Below are 20,347 nucleotides of genomic sequence, written 5' to 3' on the forward strand. Positions count from 1 at the left end.
CCAACCTGAGATGATCTCCACCCTCAGACCGAAGCGGCTCCTCGTGCTAAGCTGGTGACTTGACACGTGTGCCTGTGCTGGCTCAGCCGTCGGACCTATTTCTAGTTTTGTAACTGAATCTCTGAGGTTTGGAGTTTAGTTTCACCACCTTCAGATGGCAGCCTCTTACTGTTTACTGATTGCTTTAGCCATATCCAAACTGTTGAGCCACTGTCAATGCAAAACAAACATTCCCTGCTGCTGCTTCACAGTCAGGTTTTCCACCGTCGAACCAGAGAAGAGGCTTTTATAGTGAAACAGCTGTGAGAAATGCAATGTGTTGGTCACGGAGTTAGCAGTACTTCATTGGCAGTGCTATTCTCCTCAGTAAAAATCGGCCTACACAAGAGTGTAAGTGCTTCGGTACAGTACAGGTCATCTGTCTGGGCGCTGTCTGAAAAGCTGGGTTTTTCAGCTAGTCGCAGAAGGGCAGAGACTCTACTGCCCTGGCTTCACTCCACCATTGTGTGGCCAGGACAGGACAGAGCCTTGACTAAGATGAGCGATCACAGGGTCCGTGAAATGACAGAAGGCGGAGGCTGGAAATGATCATGTACAGTTTGACCATAGCTTGGAGGTACGGTGGGGAAGGAGCGGACTGGCGGGGGCAGCAGCATTCTGCACTAGTTACAGAGGTCTGGTGGCAGATACAGAGACTCCAGTGACGCAGAGGACCTGGACATTAGTCCAGGTGGGAGATGACATGCACCCGGATGAGCACCTGGGTCACAACATCTCTCTTTGCTTTGCTGTTGTTGGGTTTTGGTGGACATCAATTTCTGTTGTTTTTTCTTGTTAGCGAAGCCGTCAGTACATCTGAAGCATCTGAATTCCAAATTCAGAGATCTGCCGCATTTCGGTTTCACCTCAAAAAAAATAAAATAAAGAACTGAATCAGAACCATAAGTCCACCCCGTCCAGCTCCACTGAGATGATACGTTTGGTTTTCTTGATACCTGAGCTCTGCTCAACTACTCTCATTCAGAAGACAGATCTCTATTGATGCTAATAATCCATCAACCCTCCTGACCTAACCTGTGCTTCACCTCAGAGTACATCCAGCTGAATATTCAGTCAATTACTGGAGTAATAGGCAGCAGGCGGATGAAAGCGCCGGGAATCCAGCTCCTCCTCCCCGTATGTCATTACTGCCCGAGCAGCCGGAGCACAGAGGGCCAATGAAACGCATTCAGACATTATTAAGGAAAAAAATGTAGGCAAGGGATGAATCAGCTTGCATTTGCAAAGAATTTGGACTCGCAAGAAGCAGAGCAACTCCACATCAGTGCAGATAGCCTGTCTGAACACATGACACAATCGCTCAAACACACACTGAAATTCACAGCCCTCCCTCCCACACACACACACACACACACACACACACACACACACGCACACACACACAAACACATTTCCCAGTCTGAAGGGGAGGGCACACTTATCTTTTTCTCTCTCGCTGGTCTCTGTGCTACTGGAGCAAAGGCTAAAGGAGAAGAGAGGACATAAGAGGGAACACACAGTTCCTCCCTTCACTCAGGATTTTTTGGAAAGGAAATAGTCCTGCCTCATATCATATAACATCATGCTGCAGTGTGTGGCAGTGACTAATATGGCAAATAGAATTACCAGAAGATAATTGAAGTAGGAAGAGAAAGAATCCGTGAATCAAAAAAAGTATTCTGTATTTCAACAGGACTAAGAAGCTGAATGAATGAATGAATCATCTGAGGGAAACATACAGAGGGGAGGAAACAAAGTAGTTTTCTATCAAAACTCCATTTCTTCCTCCTTTGTTCCATCCCGCAGTGGATTTCGTGGAGTGCGTCACGTTTAACGTATTCAAATGCTCCTCAAAACAAACTTAAAGTGGCTGCAAGATTAGAATTTCTCCCGAGAAGATTGTGCTTATTTCTCAACAATTAGATCCCCATTTTTCTGACTCAGTCCATTTTTACTATGACGAAAATGATTCATGAACTCAAATAAATGATTTTGGAAGCTGTTTTTTGTTTTTGTTTTTAGGTTAAAGCTATAAATGGCTGAAATGATCTACTCCATACTTTAAAATTAACATTATTATGTCCAAAAACATGGGTTAGATCAGCACTTTCCATTGACTTTTGACATTTAAAGTCTTATGATCAAGATGTTGCAGCATTTAGGACAATGGCAGGTCCTAAAACAGTTTGTTTGTTTGTTTATTTTGTTTGTCTTAGCTGGAAAAACTATCCCTGTTTGATCTTGATTTAGACGTTGGGACACTTAAACCTTCCCTGAGGTGGCTCCTTTACCAGGTTTTTACATAGCATAAACCAGGGTGAATACATATTCTTCACCTGCATCATATTGTTAGTTGGTAGCACTGACTGACTGATATCTGATTTTTAATCAGAGGCCAAAATCTACCAGGTTTATCAGTTTTAGGACTTTGTCACACCAGCATTCGTGAGAGTGAAGGTTCAGGAGCAAAATTTTAATGGAATTGCCGTGAACTTTGGAAATTCACACCAAGCTTTCACGTGGACTTAGATTTTGGCGAAGATTAATTCATGACCACCGCAAAATGTCTTTACAGTGCTGAACTTTTAAGGGAGCAGAGAGCCAAAGAGAGTGTCCAAAATGGAAGAGGCTGTCATATATAGTGCTGTCGGAGCACAAACGACTTCACCAAATCACCAGACAAGAACGCTGATACATTGGACCATTCTGCAAAACCCTGGATTACATTTAGTGACGACGGCCTCGGTTAATGGCCGAGTGTAGAAGTATGTCACTGCGTTATCGAGCGTCCAGCAGCACCTGACAAAGAAACGTCACTGATTTTCATTGGGCCACTTTCTTGTCTGACCCGTTAGACTGGGTTAATTGCTAGTTTTACAAATATTCTGCAGCTCCATCATATGGTTACTGGGCAGCATTGACAGCAGACCTTCATCAAACGGCCACAGTCAGTCTGACTTGCCTTTTTTTGGCCATTTTTCTCGTGGCCTTGAGAAGTATTTTTAAAATGTCAAACAAGTTTTGTAATCCAGCTCAGCTAACTGCTCTTGCTCCAGCTGCAAAATGTGAAACTGTACAACCCCAACCTGCTGACTACCCCAACTACGTCTAGATTACGGAGAGAAGAGGACCAAAAAAAAAAAAAAAAATCCCAGAAATCTGAGTATGGTGTTGAGGTCAGTGAAGGAGACGGCTGACATAAGGCAGGAAGACCTTATATTGATGAGACGACTTTAAAGAATCTAAATCAAAGGCGGAAATCGAATTAGAAGGGCTATGTAGGAGCTGTGAATCCTGGCCAGACAAAGCAGTTGGAGCCATATCACTGTAAAATCCCACTGCGTCAGCTGTCGCTGAAAAGGTTTATTCGAAGCACATCTCCACTGTTCATTAAAAACCACCTACACAGACACGAACACAAAGACTAATGGCATTAAATGAAAATGATGGTACTTTTAATTAGTTATTGGTAAATGAGGCCCCTGTTGGCAAAGGAACATGTTTACAGACTGAGTAATTATTGACTCCCAGAACAATTTCTTGAAAATGAACACTCTGCCGATTCCTACCTACAAACAGCCTGAAAGGGTATTAATACGCACAGCGTTGTTGCATGGTTCGGTTTTTCCGTCATGCTCTGCGATGTGTGAGCCTGACGCAAAAATAAACTATAGAAAAGAGCCGAGGTAGGCGAAACCCCCCCCCCAAAACAAAGGTATTTTCATGTTTCTACTCAAACAGAGTTAAAGCTGCTCTGTGGGCACTATTGTACATCGGAGACTCCGAGCGGCAACAAGAGGTAGGGTCAGGTTTTATAAGAAGGAAAAGCGGGAATCGGTAGAGGAAACACTCAAAACAAGTTAGCGAGAGTCAGGACTGTTGTGTTGCTCATGAATTTCATAGAAAATTGACTTGCACCAATTTTAAAAGCCACACCAAAAAAAAAAAAGAAATCGTTGGACAGTCTACACATTTATAAGGTTCGTTCGCCCAAATAACGAAAGTTTTCTCAGAGCTGACCTTATGATCTGAGTGACAGAAATGGGAACCAGCTTATGTGATTCCCTGTGTAAAGTCTACTTCACAAACGACCATTTCTGTCTAAAAACTCAAACCCACTCACTGTGATCTGAACTACTAAACTCACCACCTGCTCTGATTTTTTTTTTGTCAATGAAACATAAAATCGACGAATCTATTTCTCACCGCCTGAACGCGCCTTAAGGCCGAAGTTCTGAGCCCTTTGGCCAAACCTTCATCATCCACACGTCCCCCGTCCTATTTGACCCGGAAGTCCCTTCCAAGGCCGTTTGGATCTCACCTTAGATTTTTTTTTTTTCCTTTTTAACGTGCCAGCTCTTTTTGAGAGATTACCGATCAGGATAGCTGGAAGTGGACACAGTAACACGGACGCATGATGATGTTACGCAATGTAACGCAAGGGCACCACAAACTATGGCTGCAGAGAAATGACCACAGAGTTGAAGCAGCGCGTCTCTGACACAGTTGGACCAAAAAACTGACACGGCGCGGCGCCGTTCCCGGATCACGCTGTGCTGCTGTCTTTTGCACACAGGCACGTCAGTACATTTAAGGTCATACCAGAAAGGCATGGCACTTTACTTAGCGAGACTCTACTAATACACACACACACACACACACACACACACACACACACACACACACACACACACACACACAAACAATACATCAAGAGGTCAGCAGGGGCCCACCACTCATTTCTCCCCCAGTCCCTTAAAGGGTTAATACGGCCCTGAGAAAATAAATAGAAAACAGCTGCAGATCCAAATAATATACATTGTGTGTGTGTGTGTGTGTGTGTGTGTGTGTTTATTGTAGCATCACCGACTGAAGCAGATTTTACAGCAACATCTGCCACAAACTGAAGCTCCGGAACAGAAAATGAATCATATGCAAACCAGAGCTGCAGCAGGAGGCTGGATGTGGAGCTCTGTATTTTTCTGGCCTGTCACTTCTTTTGCTTTTTTTTTTAAAATGTGCTGAAGTTTTTTACGAGCACATACATTTTCCCGGTGGATGCAGATCGTGCTCTGCGGGCCCCGTTGGGCCCCTGTTGTTTTTTATTGAGCGCCGTCCCCTGTCAATCATTAACTGTGAGCGGACGAACTGAGCGGAAAAGGCGCTTGAGACGAAGTCCGGGGTCTGGTCACAGCAACAGGTTGGTTTTCATCATCTGACCAACCGGGTCCGATGAAGCGAAGCGAACGCGCATCGTCCTATTCCCGGATTTTTAAAACTGTTTTGGTTGTTTTTTGGTTTTTTGTTTTTTTTCCCCTCACACGACTCGTCTCAGTCCGGTTTCGGACCCTCCTCCTACTCCAGCGCTCCCCGGGAAGGCGGGCTCAGTGACGTCCTCCGGCCGGCCAAACCTTAAACCTGGCGCTTCGAGGGCTGGAGGGAGGATGAAGGCAAATGTTGGTGAGACGCCGGGACGGAGGAGTAACGCGGAGGAATAAGCACCGGCCGCATGAGATGTCCCCCTCTGGTTTCCCTGCTACGCCTCCGTTGTTTCCCGTTTGTGTCAGCAGCTGAAAACCGACTGAGGTCCGGCACCAGCACCAGCACCGCCACCAGCAGCAGCTGCTGCTGCTCCCGTGACCGCCGCCTGAGCCGAGTGACAGGTCTGTGGCAAGAAAGAATATGTTTTCCTTCCACAGCTTCTCATCGCTGTGCGCTTCGGAGGGTGAAAGGTGAGCGGTCGCGTCCGAGTCCGAGTCCGACAGGTGCAGCTCTGCCCGGTGCCCTTAGAGGAAATGCTCCCGATCCACGGATAGGACTCGGCTCGTCGCAGGGGGCTTCTCTCGGGTCCCCGGACAACTTTACGCGTCGCTTTTTGCAGCCGAGCCCCAAACCCGATTCGTTTAGCTGTCGGGATGCCGCTCGGTAAGTCGCCGGTATGCGGCCGAAGTGCTGAGTGTTTTCACACCGACGTGCACAGGAGCGGATTTTTCACGTAGCTGTGAGGCGGGTGTGTAACTCAGTGAACTTGCACCAACCCTTAGGAAAGAGACAGATTAGAGTTATAGAGGGTTTTTTATATATAAACCCCATGTTTACACCGGTCAGCCTCAACGTTCAAACCGGTAACTGCTTATAATGGCTCATTTATGCAGTATATACATGTATATGTGTGTGTGTGTGTGTGTGTGTATATAAAATATATATATATATAAAATAATACTATATATACACACATATATTTGTGTATGTATATAAACATATATATACACATACACTTGTATATATATGTGTGTATATATAGTATTATTTTTGTACTATAGAACCTTTTATGAATTTTATACATGGCGGTGATGCTGTTTGCTAAATATTAACTGACCAAAACGCAGCATAGAGAGAGACAATAAAAGTGAACGACACGTCATAGAGGAGCTGACAAAACAAAGTCCATTTAGTAGTTGCTCCGGAGCTTTCGGTCGTACCACACGCTCCTCCTCAGCAGATCAAGTTCGCAGAGGACTGTCAGTGTAAACCCGTTACATTACGAGGAGGAAACTCTCGAGTTGTACTTTTTGAACCTTGCGCTCGCCGTCAGCTGGTTGTGTCAGTCAGAGTTTCTTCACTTTTGTTCCTCTGGCAAGAGACAACAGAGACGTCGGACATTCGACCAGTTGCCCTCCTTCCTCTATCTGGCTGCACCTTCTTTCTTCAGTCTCCTAGAGAAGAAAACGTCCAGACGGCTGAGCCCCGAAAAGGTCGAGTCGGGACACCGCTGAGGTCACACCAGCGAAGATGGAAAATCTCTGAACGTCAGTGTTTATTACGCTGTTAGGAAACAAGCCCAGTGACCGAATGCATTAGAAAGACCGGAGCGCAGCAGGACTGTATAGGCTGACGCTGCCCAGTTTCAGTATCTGTAATCCACAAAATGTCAATGTCGTGAATATTTTTCAATCAAAATCTTAGTTGAGAAGGATTGAAAATAAAAAACAAAAGTATAAACCCAGAAAAAGAAGTCGTATGGATACGAAAATGTGGATCGATGTTAAGGAAGAAGCTCAGGTTTTACGGCATGAAAGCCTTGATCCAGCAGAGCCTATCGTATAGAAAAAGGTGGCATGGTTCAGCCCTAATAAGGATAACCCTTTCATCCAGGATCCAGGTTGTGCACCGGATGATATCTTTTTCTGCAGCTGAAGACACCAAACCACATAACAGCAGATTTTAAATTCAGATCAGTCTGTTAAGTTTTTTCCCCGCAAACAATGTGGCTCAGAGGCCCGTGGGATTCCTGCAGGGACCTAATGTGTGTCTGCAGATCTGCAAGAGCGACTGGAATGGGTTTTTTGTCTTATGTCTCCCAATAATGCTCCTCCGGGGATCTGCATTTCAGACGCTGCTCCTCCACAGTTTATTACAACATTACCGTAGTTTTTATCTAAGGGTCATTTGGCTTACACTCTAATCTTTTGACGCCACATGTGATTATTTTATCACACCAACAGAACGGACCCTATCTGCCGCTGTTCCCCTGGCTCTGCAGTGGAAGTCAATGAGGATGCAGGCCTGGCCACCTCCTCCCCGCAGCCTTGAGACGGTTCACACTGTAATAATAATCTGGCTGTTACTGTAAATACCAGATTCCTTTTCCACTCGTGAATAACTGAGCTGTGGGGGAGTGATGTGTGTGTTTTGGGGGGAGGGGGGGGGTCCTGCCATTACCAAAAATAAGAAGTCGGACTTTAAGCGCATCCCCTTCCGTTGTCCGGGGTTCGCCCACATTGAAAAGAATTCCACCGGCCGGCGCCGTAAATCGTAATCAAGGTCACGCTGCTCAACAATTCCTGCCCCCCACACACGCACGCACACTCACACCCTAACCCACAGGTCTTCCATCACCGGAGATACCGGAGTACAGAGTGTAACTAAAACACGGCTCTAGTGAGCAGAAAAGCAGCTCTGCAAGTTTGATTCCTCGCTTGAGCCGACCCCCAGTGGGTGCTTCTAGGCTGGCGAGGCAGCGGTGAGACGTGGGGCGTCCTGCCTCAGCCGGAGGGCGGTCTCTTTGTGCAGCACCAGGGTGCAATCGCAGTAGACACGGTGAAAGCTGTTGTTTGATCCCCGGAGCGCTTTCTGTAACGGTTCAGCTCGCCTGGCCAGGTGGCAGCAGAGCTGCCCGCCACAGGGTTCCCGAAAACCCCGAGAAGGTCTCGGTCCTCTGAGAGGAAAACTGATGCAATTTGAACCACTCTGGGTCCGACAGCCAAAAGTTAGACATGAAGCTGGGTTGGATAAAATGAACTTGGGCCGATGCTCACAGCTGCTCCCTGCTCTGATCTTAGTAGTAGTATTAGTGCTGCTGCTGTTGTTGTTGTATTCGGGGCTCAGCCAAAGGGCCGTCTCCCCCCATATCGCTCCCGTCCTCGCTACGCTGCACTGGCTACCTGTTAGGTATAGAATGGATTTTAAACTTTTACTGATTACTTTTGAAGCCCCTTCATGGCCTTGCTCCTTCCTCGGCCTCAGCTTAGCTCCGGCCCTACGGGCCCAGGCCGCCGCCTGCGCTCCTGAGCGCCAGTCCTCCTGACTGTTCCCACAGCCCCCCTCGCTGCAAGAGGAAACGGGGCGTTTTCCGCTAGAGCCCAACAGCTTTGGAACTCTTTACCTGAGGAACTTAGGTTGGCAAACTCAGTTCCTTCTTCTCAGTCACAGCTCCAAACTTTCCTTTCCCTTTTTTGTTTTTAGAGTTGTCTGTGGTCACTTTTATTCAACCTGTTTCTGTTGCTCACTCTGTTTTATCAGGTCTTATGTCCTATGTTTTTATTTATGTGTCTGTTGTTTTTATCTTGACTGTTTGTATTCCCTTATCTTGCTCTGTCAAGCACTTTGTAACTCTGTGCTATAAAAATGAAGTTCATTACTATTATCACTGTTATCTTAAAGGAACATTCCAGTGGTTTTGCGTGTGTAACCCTCACGTCTTGCTGTGTGATGCACTCCAGTGCAGAGCTGCAATGATGCCAGGAAATTAACTGACAACTATTTTTTCCCATTTCTTCTTTTTTTTTTTTCTCCGTTTGTTCGTATTTGCGGCTTTACCTCGTCCCACGTGACAGTTCACCGAAGAGCTTAGGGAGTAACTCAACTCTCCCTGAAAATTCCTGTTCGCTGACCTCCGGCCGTTTAAGTCCTCACCTCGCCGTGCAGTGATGTGCAGGTGTACTTTCACGGACCCCCGTGACATAACCGCTGTACTGTTGCGAGGCAAGGCGGCCTGGACCGGCCACCGAAGTCTTACGCATCCTTCATCTGAGTCTCCAGTGTAAGAAGTAGGGCGTAAACCACCTGCGGTCGGAAAATGCCTTGTGAAGATCGGCCGAATCTCGTTTGAGACTCCAGCAGGCTGAGTCGGGCAAATCCAGGGCACATCTTCCACAGTGACGGTCTTTTGAATGCAAATCACCTCTTGGAGTCTCCCTCGCTGAGCTGCCTTGGAGGAATAGTACCAAAAAAAAGGGAATTCTGTACTAAAAAAAGAAAAAAGTGGCTCTGGAAGACACCCAACTCGACTGGACTGACGGGGACAGCTGGGGCCTCACGTGAGCTTTAGCTGAACTTTAGCATTCTGCACATTTTTGCACGTATCGTCAGCTTTTTTTCCCTCCCTTATCTGTTGCGTGTTGGGAAGGAGGTCACAACAGAGGCAGTGTGGAAGGGAGCAATGGCCACAGTGATCAGTACCTCTCTCGGCAGACATGTGGACATGTGAGTCTAAACCTGTCCTTTACTGTGCGTAGCCTGACGCCTGACCCTGACCCCTGTTGAGTTTTTGCCTACCACTACTGCCGAGCACTGTTTACGTAAGCAGGTCTCCATACTGTTTGTGTGGCGCGTCATGGCCACGCTCCGTTTGGCCGCGCCGGTGCGCCGCTTCTCGTGTTGCGCCGAGGGGGGGGGGGCAGGCGAACTCCCTTCTGTGGAGTGAAAACCGGCTCACGGGGCAGACGAGTGTGATGTTGAACCTGTGGCCTGATAATCAAACGGCAGCAGGTTAAGACGCTGTGGTGAACTCTGATTTCATATTCTGACTGCTTTTAAGTGTCGACAGAGACTGTACACCACCTTGAGAAGCCCCCCCCCCCAGCATCCAGCACCGCACGACCTCGGCTGCAACATAATACACATCTGTAATACACTTTATTCAGACACGTATAGAGGCTTTGGAAGTGCAGTCATCATGTTCTTCGTCGCGCTCTTAAGGGCTTAAGGATGCAAACATTCTGCGCATGAAGTTCATGAAAATGATGCATCAGGTACCTTTAACCATCTCGGACCTAATATACTCCAAGTGTAACTGTTGCCAACCCCCGCTGTGTTTTTAATTGGACCCGACGAGCCGCGTTGAATTAGTTTTTAGACAGAATGGCTGTTCACGGTTGCAGTTAACTGGTGTAATAAACGCAGTGCTGTGCTGCTGATGGTGCGACAGTTGCTGATGGTGGCCGCCGGGCGTCATTCGATCGAATTTTTATGTGATACAAGGATGAGGTTTTTGGATCATTGTTTAATTAGGGCCATTATAGCTGTGATGGGCCTTTTGAGGTGAAGCCTTGAGATTTATTTTAAACTAAGCAACAGGTAGGTGGATATTTCGTGCGTAAACCTGCGTGTGTGTGTGCCACGCTCGGTTTGTGGGTCGAGGCCTGTAGAGCTTTAACACCCAGTGGTGCATGGAGCTCAGAGTTGGTTCTCATGGCGTTAAAGATACACACTGAGTGGGACCCAAAGCGTGATCACTGCTGTAACCACGCTAGCCACACGGCTGCAGAGTGTCTCCCGAGTACACAGCTGTGGCCCTGGTTACTGCAGCTGGTGTTGCTTTACGGATGAAGACTGCTGGATGAAATCTGTGTGTATTTTCCTGGAAAACTCTGATTTGAGACTCTCCATATATTCTTATACTGTATCCGTACATTGGTCGAAACCTAGGTTTCCCATTGACGTCGGGAACCTCCATTCCCGTGCAGGCAGGTCAGAGGTCAGAGGTCAGAGGTCAGCTGCAGAGCATCGGGTCTGGAGACACAAAGATTCCGTGTGTTGCTCACTGACACTTCAGCAGGTGAAGGTTTATTAATGGCAGAGCCTGGATGCTGTGGCTCTGTCTCTGCATTCATCCAACAGACGGGAGTCACATGAGCTGTTTTCACTGTAGTTCTCTGCTGTGGACAAGGTCTCCCCTCCCTCCTCTCCTCTCCTCTCTTCTGCTCTCCCCTGCCCTCTCCTCCCCTCCCCTCTCCTCTCCTTTCCTTTCCTCTCCTCTCCCCTCCCCTCTCCTTTCCTTTCCTTTCCTCTCCTCTCTTCTCTCCTCTCCTCTCCCCTCTCCTCTCCTCTCCTCCTCTCCTCCCCTCTCTTCTCTCTCCTCTCTCCTCCCCTCCCCTCCCCTCCCCTCCCCTCCCTTCTCTCCTCTCCTCTCCTCTCCTCTCCTCTCCTCTCCTCTCCTCTCTCCTCTCCTCTTCTCCTCTCCTCTCCTCTCTCCTCCCCTCCCCTCTCTTCTCTCTCTCTCCTCTCCTCCCCTCCCCTCCCCTCCCCTCCCTTCTCTCCTCTCCTCTCTCTCCTCTCTCTTCTCTTCTCTCCTCTCTCTTCTCTTCTCCTCTCCTCTTCTCTCCTCTCCTCTCTCCTCTCCTCGCCCCTCCCCTCTCTTCTCCTCCCCTCTCTTCTCTTCTCTTCTCTTCTCCTCCTCCTCTCTCCTCTCCCCTCTCCTCTCCTCTCCTTTCCTTTCCTCTCCTCTCCCCTCTCCTGTCCTTTCCTTTCCTTTCCTCTCCTCTCTTCTCTCCTCTTCTCCTCTCCCCTCTCCTCTCCTCTCCTCTCCTCCCCTCTCTTCTCTCTCCTCTCTCCTCTCCTCCCTCCTCCCCTCCCCTCCCTTCTCTCCTCTCTCTTCTCTCCTCTCCTCTCCTCTTCTCTCCTCTCCTCTCCTCTTCTCTTCTCCTCTCCTCTCGTCTCCTGTCTCCTCTCCCCTCCCATCTCTTCTCCTCCCCTCTCTTCTCTTCTCTTCTCCCCCTCCTCTCCTCTCTCCTCTCCTCTCCCCTCCCCTCTCCTTATACTCACTATAGCATGACTGATTCTGTGTTTTTGTTATTGGAATATTGCTATTTTAAAGTTATTTAAAAATCTGGTAATGATAGATCACTCCATGTTTTTCTTACATAAACACACAACTTAAACAACTCCTAAATTTGAATTTTTTTATATTTAAGGAGCCAAGATATGTCCATTTCGGTGTGTTGTGCTCTATTTGGGAGAAACTGTGTCTTGGCATCACTGTTTCTACCCTATTTCAATTATGTCTTTGGCCTTTCTGTGCTTAGAAGTTATTGTTAGTCATAAGCAGATCTCTCCATACTGATGCACTGCTGATAAACGTTATATCAGCCCATGGGTAAGAATTAATGAATGCATTTTTGCTTAAAAATGATAATGAACTAATATTCACTTATCAGAAATCAGTGAGGTATCACAGTCGGTTTGACTGTAACGTACTGATGCGTGAAAACTTTACACCTGGCACCTTTTGACACACTCATTTCCTCTTCCAAAATAATCATTTAATTCCAAGTGTTTTTACAGTATTATATCACTCAGTTTGATGAAAAGGCGAGACCTTGAACACAGGGCTCAAGAGAAGACGAAATGACTTTCCCAGAATGTGTCATATTTTTTGGAGCACACTACTACAGGAGATGGGCTAGACTCGTCTGGCAGGCGGAGAGTGCAGCAGCAGTGACAGGTGACGGGTAAAATTACTCCGAATCCTGACACCGTAATCAGCCCGTCGCTTCTGCCCAGGCCTCTCGCTGTCCGGCTCCTCTGAGAGCGAGCCAGAAGCAGCCCCCATCCGGCTCCTCCCGCTCCCGTGTAGTCTGCCGACCTCTTCAATGCGGCACGGCTCGTCTCCTCCGGCAGCTCCTTGTTGGCTTTGTGAGGCTGAGAGAATGGAGGAGTAGAGGCTGGCTAATGGTTTTGCTGGGGGTCTTTGTGTTTCGCTATGTGCTGCTGGCTGGGAGCCTTTGTCCGAGGGGAGGGGGGCTGCTCCCCTGCTCCCCTCTCTGCGCAACAAAATAAACACATTTTTAATATACTGGCCCGCAAACTCTGCTCTCTGGAGGAAGAGATTGTATTTTCATTCACGTTCGGGTCTCATGATGTTCTTTGGTGCTGACATATGCTTTGTCAAAGCGCGACGGGATGTGTGTTTCTTTGCAGAACACACACGTCTGGAGCTCTCCAGTAGATAGAAGTGTTTTTATTTTTTTGTTTAAGTGCAGTTCCGACATAAGAGGTTTTGGATCAGAGCTGCTTTTGTGGTCAGGCGCAGCGAGAAAAATCTCATTGCTGTGAGAAAAAAAACAAAAAACAAAAAACCCCACATTTTTTCCCAATGCGAACAGGGTCCTAGGTGGATTCTGTCTCGGACTGGGTTCTGCGGGGTGTTCCAGGTTTTGTCAGTGTTGTTCATTCGTGAATCCCATTCCAAACATCCAGTCCAAACATTTTTGGACTGGATTCATGTCCAAATTCATGTTTATTTGTGTCTCAATTCATGTCGGATTTCTTCTGACTCCTAATTTACGTGCGCTCTGCAGTACCTCCAACATGTCAAGCATTTTCTTCCTTCCATTGACTCTCAGCCAGTGGTCTTGTCCAGAACAAGTTAAACTGTTGGCAACAGCAGAAAAAGATTTTAATTTATTGCCCTGAATTACTAAGATTACGTCTGTATGTCTAGGAAAGCCTTTGCATGTGGTGAAACGAATTATCGATTAGTTGATTAGTGAGAGAGAGAAAAGGAAGCAGTAACAGTTTTTATATCGGATCAATCATAAAAACTGAATTTGAAATCATTTTTAAGTAGAAGTGCCAAACATTTACTGGTTTTAACTTGTGAAATGTGAACGTTGGTTTTTTCTTAGTCTTCTAAGATGTGAAGACTGTTGTCCTGACGAAGCGAGCAACGAAGACGTCAACTTTGGCTTTTGGGAATTGTGATGATTCTCCCGTTATCTACAGACAAAACAATCAATTATTTTTGGGAAAATAATCCGCAGCATAGTCAGTAATGAAAATAATCATTGGTTACAGTCCTGGAAGGGTTATATTAAATGACAAAAATGAGCAAAATGAATTGATGAATGACTGATGCAGCGGGATTTGAGGTAAATTCGGGTGTTTTTCAGTAAAATGAATCATGTAATAAGGAGCGCGGGTTCTGCGCCCTGACTCCTCCTTTAGATTAGAGGATGACCTTTTGAAAATTTGCGATTTATGGTAATCATACCATCAACTTGACAGTACGAAGGACCATGCATATGTTCCGTATATTACGCGACAGTTTTTTTGTTTTTCTCGTGGGTATTTACTTCACTCGGTTCTGCTGCTTCAGGTCATTGCTGCCCTGCAAAAAACTGGACATCATCAGCAAGACATTTAATGAAGCGCTTAAATATTTGTCATCCTGTCATCTGTTCTAGTGTCCCGCGATAGCACTGTTTAATTAATTCATTTATTTTTTTCCCCCCACAAGACGTAATCTTTGAGCGAGAGACGATAACAGCATGGGCGATGCACTGTAAAAGTGAAATCAGCTCGCTGCTGGCAGACCTTGCACTTGAATGTAGATTTTTAAGACTCACTGTCAGGTGACGGGAGTACATATTGTCCTCCCTCAGCGGGAATACCGTGTTTCCAGGTGGCACACAGACCTTCGACCTGTCATGCTGTGTGTTGCTGCTGTGTAACACGAAAGACTCGGTCAGTTTACTTAACCTTGAACCGGTTGTGTTGATTCCAAATAGGTGATTAGAGCAAATAATGACTCTGACTCGGCATGTAATTGACTGTGTTCCTGAGAGTGGGATGTTTTGCTTGCGTGCCCGCTGCTCCACCGCACGGTTCCTCTTCTGTTTTATTCCCGAAAGAAGCTGCGGACGCAAAGCGCTTCACCTCTGCACGCCAGAAGACCTGCTCAACGGCTTCGTGTCAGTCAGCAGTAGAAGAGCAAGGCAGACTTTGATTATCTGAAAAGGGGCAGATTATGATTAACCCGGGTCAATTTTTTCGTGGATCTGTTGGTTCACAGTCAGGAGCTCCTCACTGACACTTTAACAGGGGAAAAAAAGCTGTTTTTGAACATCGTGGTGGTTACAGAGATTGAGTGGTTACAGTGTGATGGAGTCAGCAAGTCAGTTTGTTCCAGTTGCCAACTGTAGTTACTGGGGGGGAGAAAAAAGAAAAGAAAAACCTCAATCCGAGATCAAATTGTCCTCGTAGAGCAAGATTATAAAGAGACATCCAATCCAATCAAAGCCTAGAAGATGTTTGTGCAGTATTTGATGCTCCTAGAGAATTAACTTTGAAGGAATTCATCTGCCCTTCAAGGTTTCATCACGAGCTAAAAAGTAAAATCCTGGGGGGTTGCTGTGGCAACAACATTCGGGGCCATTTCCATTTAAAGGCGCAATGTGCGAGTACTGGCCAACTGTCCAGTTCGTGCTCCAAACACGTAGGGGGCAGCATAGTACCAGAAAGTCGGTGTAGCAGGCCGGGGCTAGCTGGTTAGCTCGCTAACTTCGGTAGATATCTCTGCAGCAGAGTACAGAGACGACTCTGGAATAACGTCCAAACTGTTATTTCTTCACATTCTGATGATAATCTCAGTTAATTTGTAAACGTTTTTAAACTAAAATACTCACATATTGCCCCTTTAAGGGTAAAACGGTTTTTATCAAACATAAATCCAACATCAAACAGTATTTATCTCAAAGACGGGATTTAAGAAACAAATCTCACTACTCTCTCATACATCTGTGATATATTGTTTTAATTCACGCTTGGTAAGAAATTCTTATGCGTAATCATTAATCACAAACTAACAAAACTTTACGTTTATTTACCCCACCCACCCCCGCCTGTTAGAGTTCAGTTTTCAAGCTAAACAGAATAACAGAAATTATTCAGGTGTAAAGATGGTGTGCAGAGATTTTAGTTACCAAACCATGGAGGCATTAACTGTTTGGATGGTTATACAGTTTTTGATCGACGATCGGATGAACGGTTTTCCTCAGTTCTCACCTTCAAGACACAGTCAAAGCTGTAGCATGTACAGCCGTTTTAACATACTGTATGTTCACCTTGTTTAACATTAGACAGTTACTATATACCTCTGCCAGCTGAATGGAAAAACGGAATAAAAGACAGAGTTGCACTAAGACAGTGTCCTTTGACCTTTTGTTGCCTGCCTGGTGGTTTACCATGGAAGGCTGCCATGAGCATCAGTCTGTCCAAAGCTCAAACTTCGGCACAGACAGTCTGACAAAACAGATTTCTGCATAGTCGATGGGTAAAAGTCGAACTGCTGAGCTGCACAGCCCGAAGAAGTGAGTGAGGCGTTTAATCTTTTTTTGGTGTCTTAACATGCATTGTGCAGACCTGTTTTAGCCTGTGCTGTGCTTGTGGCTGGGAGACTGTTTAATGTCAGGCTTTTTTCCAAGCAACAGTGAAAGACCGTGATTAACTATATAAATGTAGGCTGAGAGTGTTTAATTCTGGCAAGTCTCAGAAAATAGTCAGGGGTGAAATGTCACTCAGAATGTAGGCAGTTAGTTTCACCACAGTTAATTTCTATGATTGTGCATACCATTATAATTTCCTGATATACAGCCAGTCTATATGAAAGCAGAATCCTACCCTGCTGCTGTGTAGTTGTATGTTTTTGTAGACCTAGACCTGGTCGTGTTTAGACCCTTGCAGTTCAGTGTTGTTGACGATTTGTGTGCCAGTTTTTGAGCTAAAAACGCCAGTTGACCACAGGGTCTTTGGCAGCCACGCACCTGTATTCAAGTGGATTTGATGCCGAATCCATTTAAAGCAAAAACATCTGAAATTTAGCTTGAAAAAAAAACAAAACAGAAAAACATAAGCTATATAAAGTTACAGCTAATGTGCAGGAAACAGTTGCCTATTTACACATCCGGCAGACACGTAGCAGCTATATCACCGCATTGGAAGTCGTGTTCATCCTGTGTCCTCTGGATGAATCCAAGTCCTCAAGTCTTTTCCTCAGGTCACGGACGCTGCGGCGCGTCAGAGCTCGTTTTGACGAAAAACGAGTGTCTGCTGCTGGAAACGGGCTTGATGACATTGACGAACCATAGAAATAAATGTGCTGGAAAACCAAAACAGCGAGCTAAAAGAGACTAAAACGCACCGTAGCGCTTAGAGCTGCTGATGTTTTCAGATTTTTACACCTGATATTTTGCTTTGGAGCTGTAACACGAGGGATTATTGGACGACCTTTTGACCTCAGTGGAATGCCCATGTTGTTCTGTATCTGCTTGATGTGTATGTTTTAATAGTTGCAGCACTTTTAGTACTAAACACTTTAACCACACCAACTTAATTAGCTAAAACTTTACTTTGAGTTTATTTTTGGAGTTTTATGCCCCCTAGTGGTCCAAGTAGCTTCCTGCAGCTTTGAATAGTCATACATAAGGTTCTGGAGTCACTTTGCTGATTGTTCTGTGTGTCTTTTAGGCTCAGTTGCTCTTAGATGAAGATCTCCAGACTTTCGTCTCTTTTGTGAAAACTGCTTATCCAAATCCTGCGAACCAACTTCAGTGGTTTGATCTTTCAAAGGACACAGCAGAGGTGTAGCTGGCTGAGCCTGGTCTAGTCTCACCGGGACCAAAACTAATGGTGCATTGAGGTGGCGCTGGTCAACTTGCAAAGTCACAAGTTTCCAAGCTCATCACTAGCAACCTCAAAATAGAAACTGGGACATGTTCCATGATACCCGAGTTTACAGTACAAGCTGGTAATGTTTAACGTCAACACATGATGGACAAGTGACAAATATTGTACGAGGTTAACGGCAAATATTCCACATCTGTGTCATTCATATTTATCTGTAATGCCCTGCAGTTAATAACAAGTCAAAGCTGGTCACAGATACAACATGACCATGTGACATTATCTGACTTTAAAAGTCGCGGCTCATCCTGTCCACTCGTGCCATGACACAGTTGACCGGTGCACAATGGAACCTTCCAAGTTTAGGTGAAAAGGCTGCTTTTCTTGGCTGTTTTTGCAGTGTTTGAAGTGAGACAGGCCGTGTCAAGCCGTTATGACATAGACGGTTTAGATGTGACGACTGCGAGGGGTTGATCCCCCGAATTAATACACAGCAGTGATGGTGCACAGAGCGAACAGGTAAGGGGGCACTGTTTTTGAACGGGGCCACTTTGACCTGACCTGTGTTACGCGCGTATTGATCGTGTGATGTGATTGGAGCAGCGGCGGTTTGACATGGCGTCTCCCGTCCGGTGTCACATCATAGCGGTCATGAACTTCAAAGAATTTAAGTATGTCAGCTTGCAAACTGCTGTCATGACTTCCTCTGTATGTCCACACCAAACAAGGAAGTAGTGGTTGTCATCATATATAATGGGACAAAGTTGCATTCACTGCTTCTCCAGTTGTGAAAAAAATATCTGGCGGTCCTTACTTTGATTTGATATCCATCGATTGGTTATTTAATATGTTTTTTTTTTTTTAACTACATTTTGAAGATGCTTCACTGATTGTCACATCTGCTTAATGTATGTTTGCACAAGTACCCCCCCCCCCATTTCTCACCATTGTTCTCTTCAAGGTCCACATCTCTCATGAACACGCGCTCATGAACTCCCTGTGCTCTACCAGGTGTTGGCAATCTGGACTTGTGGAAGGGAGGAAGCAATAGTTTCCCTGGTCGGTTCTTCTCTAGCTGGGTTACTGTAAAGCTACGTTTTGGCGTTTGGCATCGTCCTGTAATTGCGACCTGAGGCCGCAGTTGCTGCTGTTCATTATAAGTATAAGCTGATTTTAATATGGATCACTTTAGGGGTAAAGCCTGTATGTAGAGGTTTAGGTCTACACGCCAGGGTCGTCATTGCGTAGATGCACAGTTGTAACTCACTCTGTTTATCCTGTACTCCAGAATTTTTCGTCTCTCTTTTGGCCTGTGGAGTATCAAATAAAGGCAAACATCTCCAAAGAGACACCCAGACATCCCAGGTGTATATTTCCATTTGTGACTGGTGGTGTCTGAGGTTCACTGTGCTGCAGTGTTGTTGATTCTGGCACTGATTAACCAGCTGATGGCTTCTCTGGCACAGTTTGGTTATGGTATTTTGCAAGCTGGGTAAAGTCACAGGCTGATCCTTTTATGCTTTTACACCAAACAGCCAAAACATTAAAACCACCTGCCCAATATAGTAGCGCCAGCATTAAGGTTTGTCAGTAATTTGTGCTACAGTAGCTCTTCTTTGGGATTGGACCACACAGGCTAGTGTTTGCTCCCCACCTGCGTCAGTGAGCCTTGGGTGCCCATGACCCTGTCGCCGGTTCTGCGGCTGTCCTTCCTTGGACCATTTTTCGGTAGGTGGTAACCACTGCGCACTGAGAACACCCCACAAGACCTGCAGTTTTGGAGATGCTCTCATCCTGTCGTCTAGCCATCACAATTTGGCCCTTGTCAGAGCTGCTCAGATCCTTACTCTTACATTTTCTAGCCTCTAACTTCAAAAACTGACTGTTCGCTTGCTGCCTAATGGACCCCCCCATCCCCCACCCTCTGCTCCCCTCCCCGACAGGTGCCATTGTAACAAGAGAATCAATGTTATTCACTTCACCTGCCAGTGGATTAAACGTTGTTTATATTCTGTCTCCGTTCATGGATTAAATGCTCTGTTAATAAATACTGAGGTGATCTCTTCACCTTTGACACAGTAGGTTGCATCGCTCAATATCTCAGTGTGTGACAGAGAGACGGTGCATGCACACAGTAAAATACCTGCTTGTAACCGTCTGTAGGAACATTTTACATGTTTTTATGGACTTCACCTGTCCACATGTAATTCATTTACTTTATGTAGTACTGCAGAATACCTTAGGTTAATGATTTGAAATCTGATATTTGGCAGAAGCACATTCTGTGAATTATTAAAACTGTAATGCCTCCTTATGTGATTTTGACTGAGTAATTTCATGTACTAAGGAGCCCCGGGAACTAAACTCAGGAACTAATTCAGAAAATAAAAGCCCTTTTTGTTTCTTTCCGGTTGAAAACAGTGATGATCAGGCGTATTAGACTTGAGACTGATTACAGAAAGCGGCAAACTTTTTTTGTTACCTAATTTTTTATTCCTCTCCAAAACCTCTCACTTTTCTTGTGTGAGCCTTGTTTGTACAAGTGTTTAAGTCAGATTGTTCATAC

At 45.8% G+C, this 20,347-nt stretch overlaps 1 protein-coding gene across 4 annotated transcripts in view; it reads left to right on the top strand.

Moving 5' to 3' along the window:
- The first annotated feature begins 5,382 nt into the window (after positions 1-5,382).
- esr2b (estrogen receptor 2b) overlaps positions 5,383-20,347 on the top strand; it is a 39,232-nt gene continuing 24,267 nt past the window's right edge. The window contains exon 1 of one of the 4 annotated variants that reach the window (XM_040138015.1): positions 5,383-5,702. The gene's annotated coding sequence lies outside the window, so the exon portion shown is untranslated. Of the gene's footprint in view, positions 5,703-16,095; positions 16,470-20,347 lie in introns of those variants that run through there. The other 3 variants (XM_040138012.1, XM_040138016.1, XM_040138013.1) reach the window with 3 other exon arrangements.

This window comes from Xiphias gladius, chromosome 10, assembly GCF_016859285.1.
Source record: "Xiphias gladius isolate SHS-SW01 ecotype Sanya breed wild chromosome 10, ASM1685928v1, whole genome shotgun sequence".
NCBI classification, from domain to species: Eukaryota; Metazoa; Chordata; class Actinopteri; order Istiophoriformes; family Xiphiidae; genus Xiphias; species Xiphias gladius.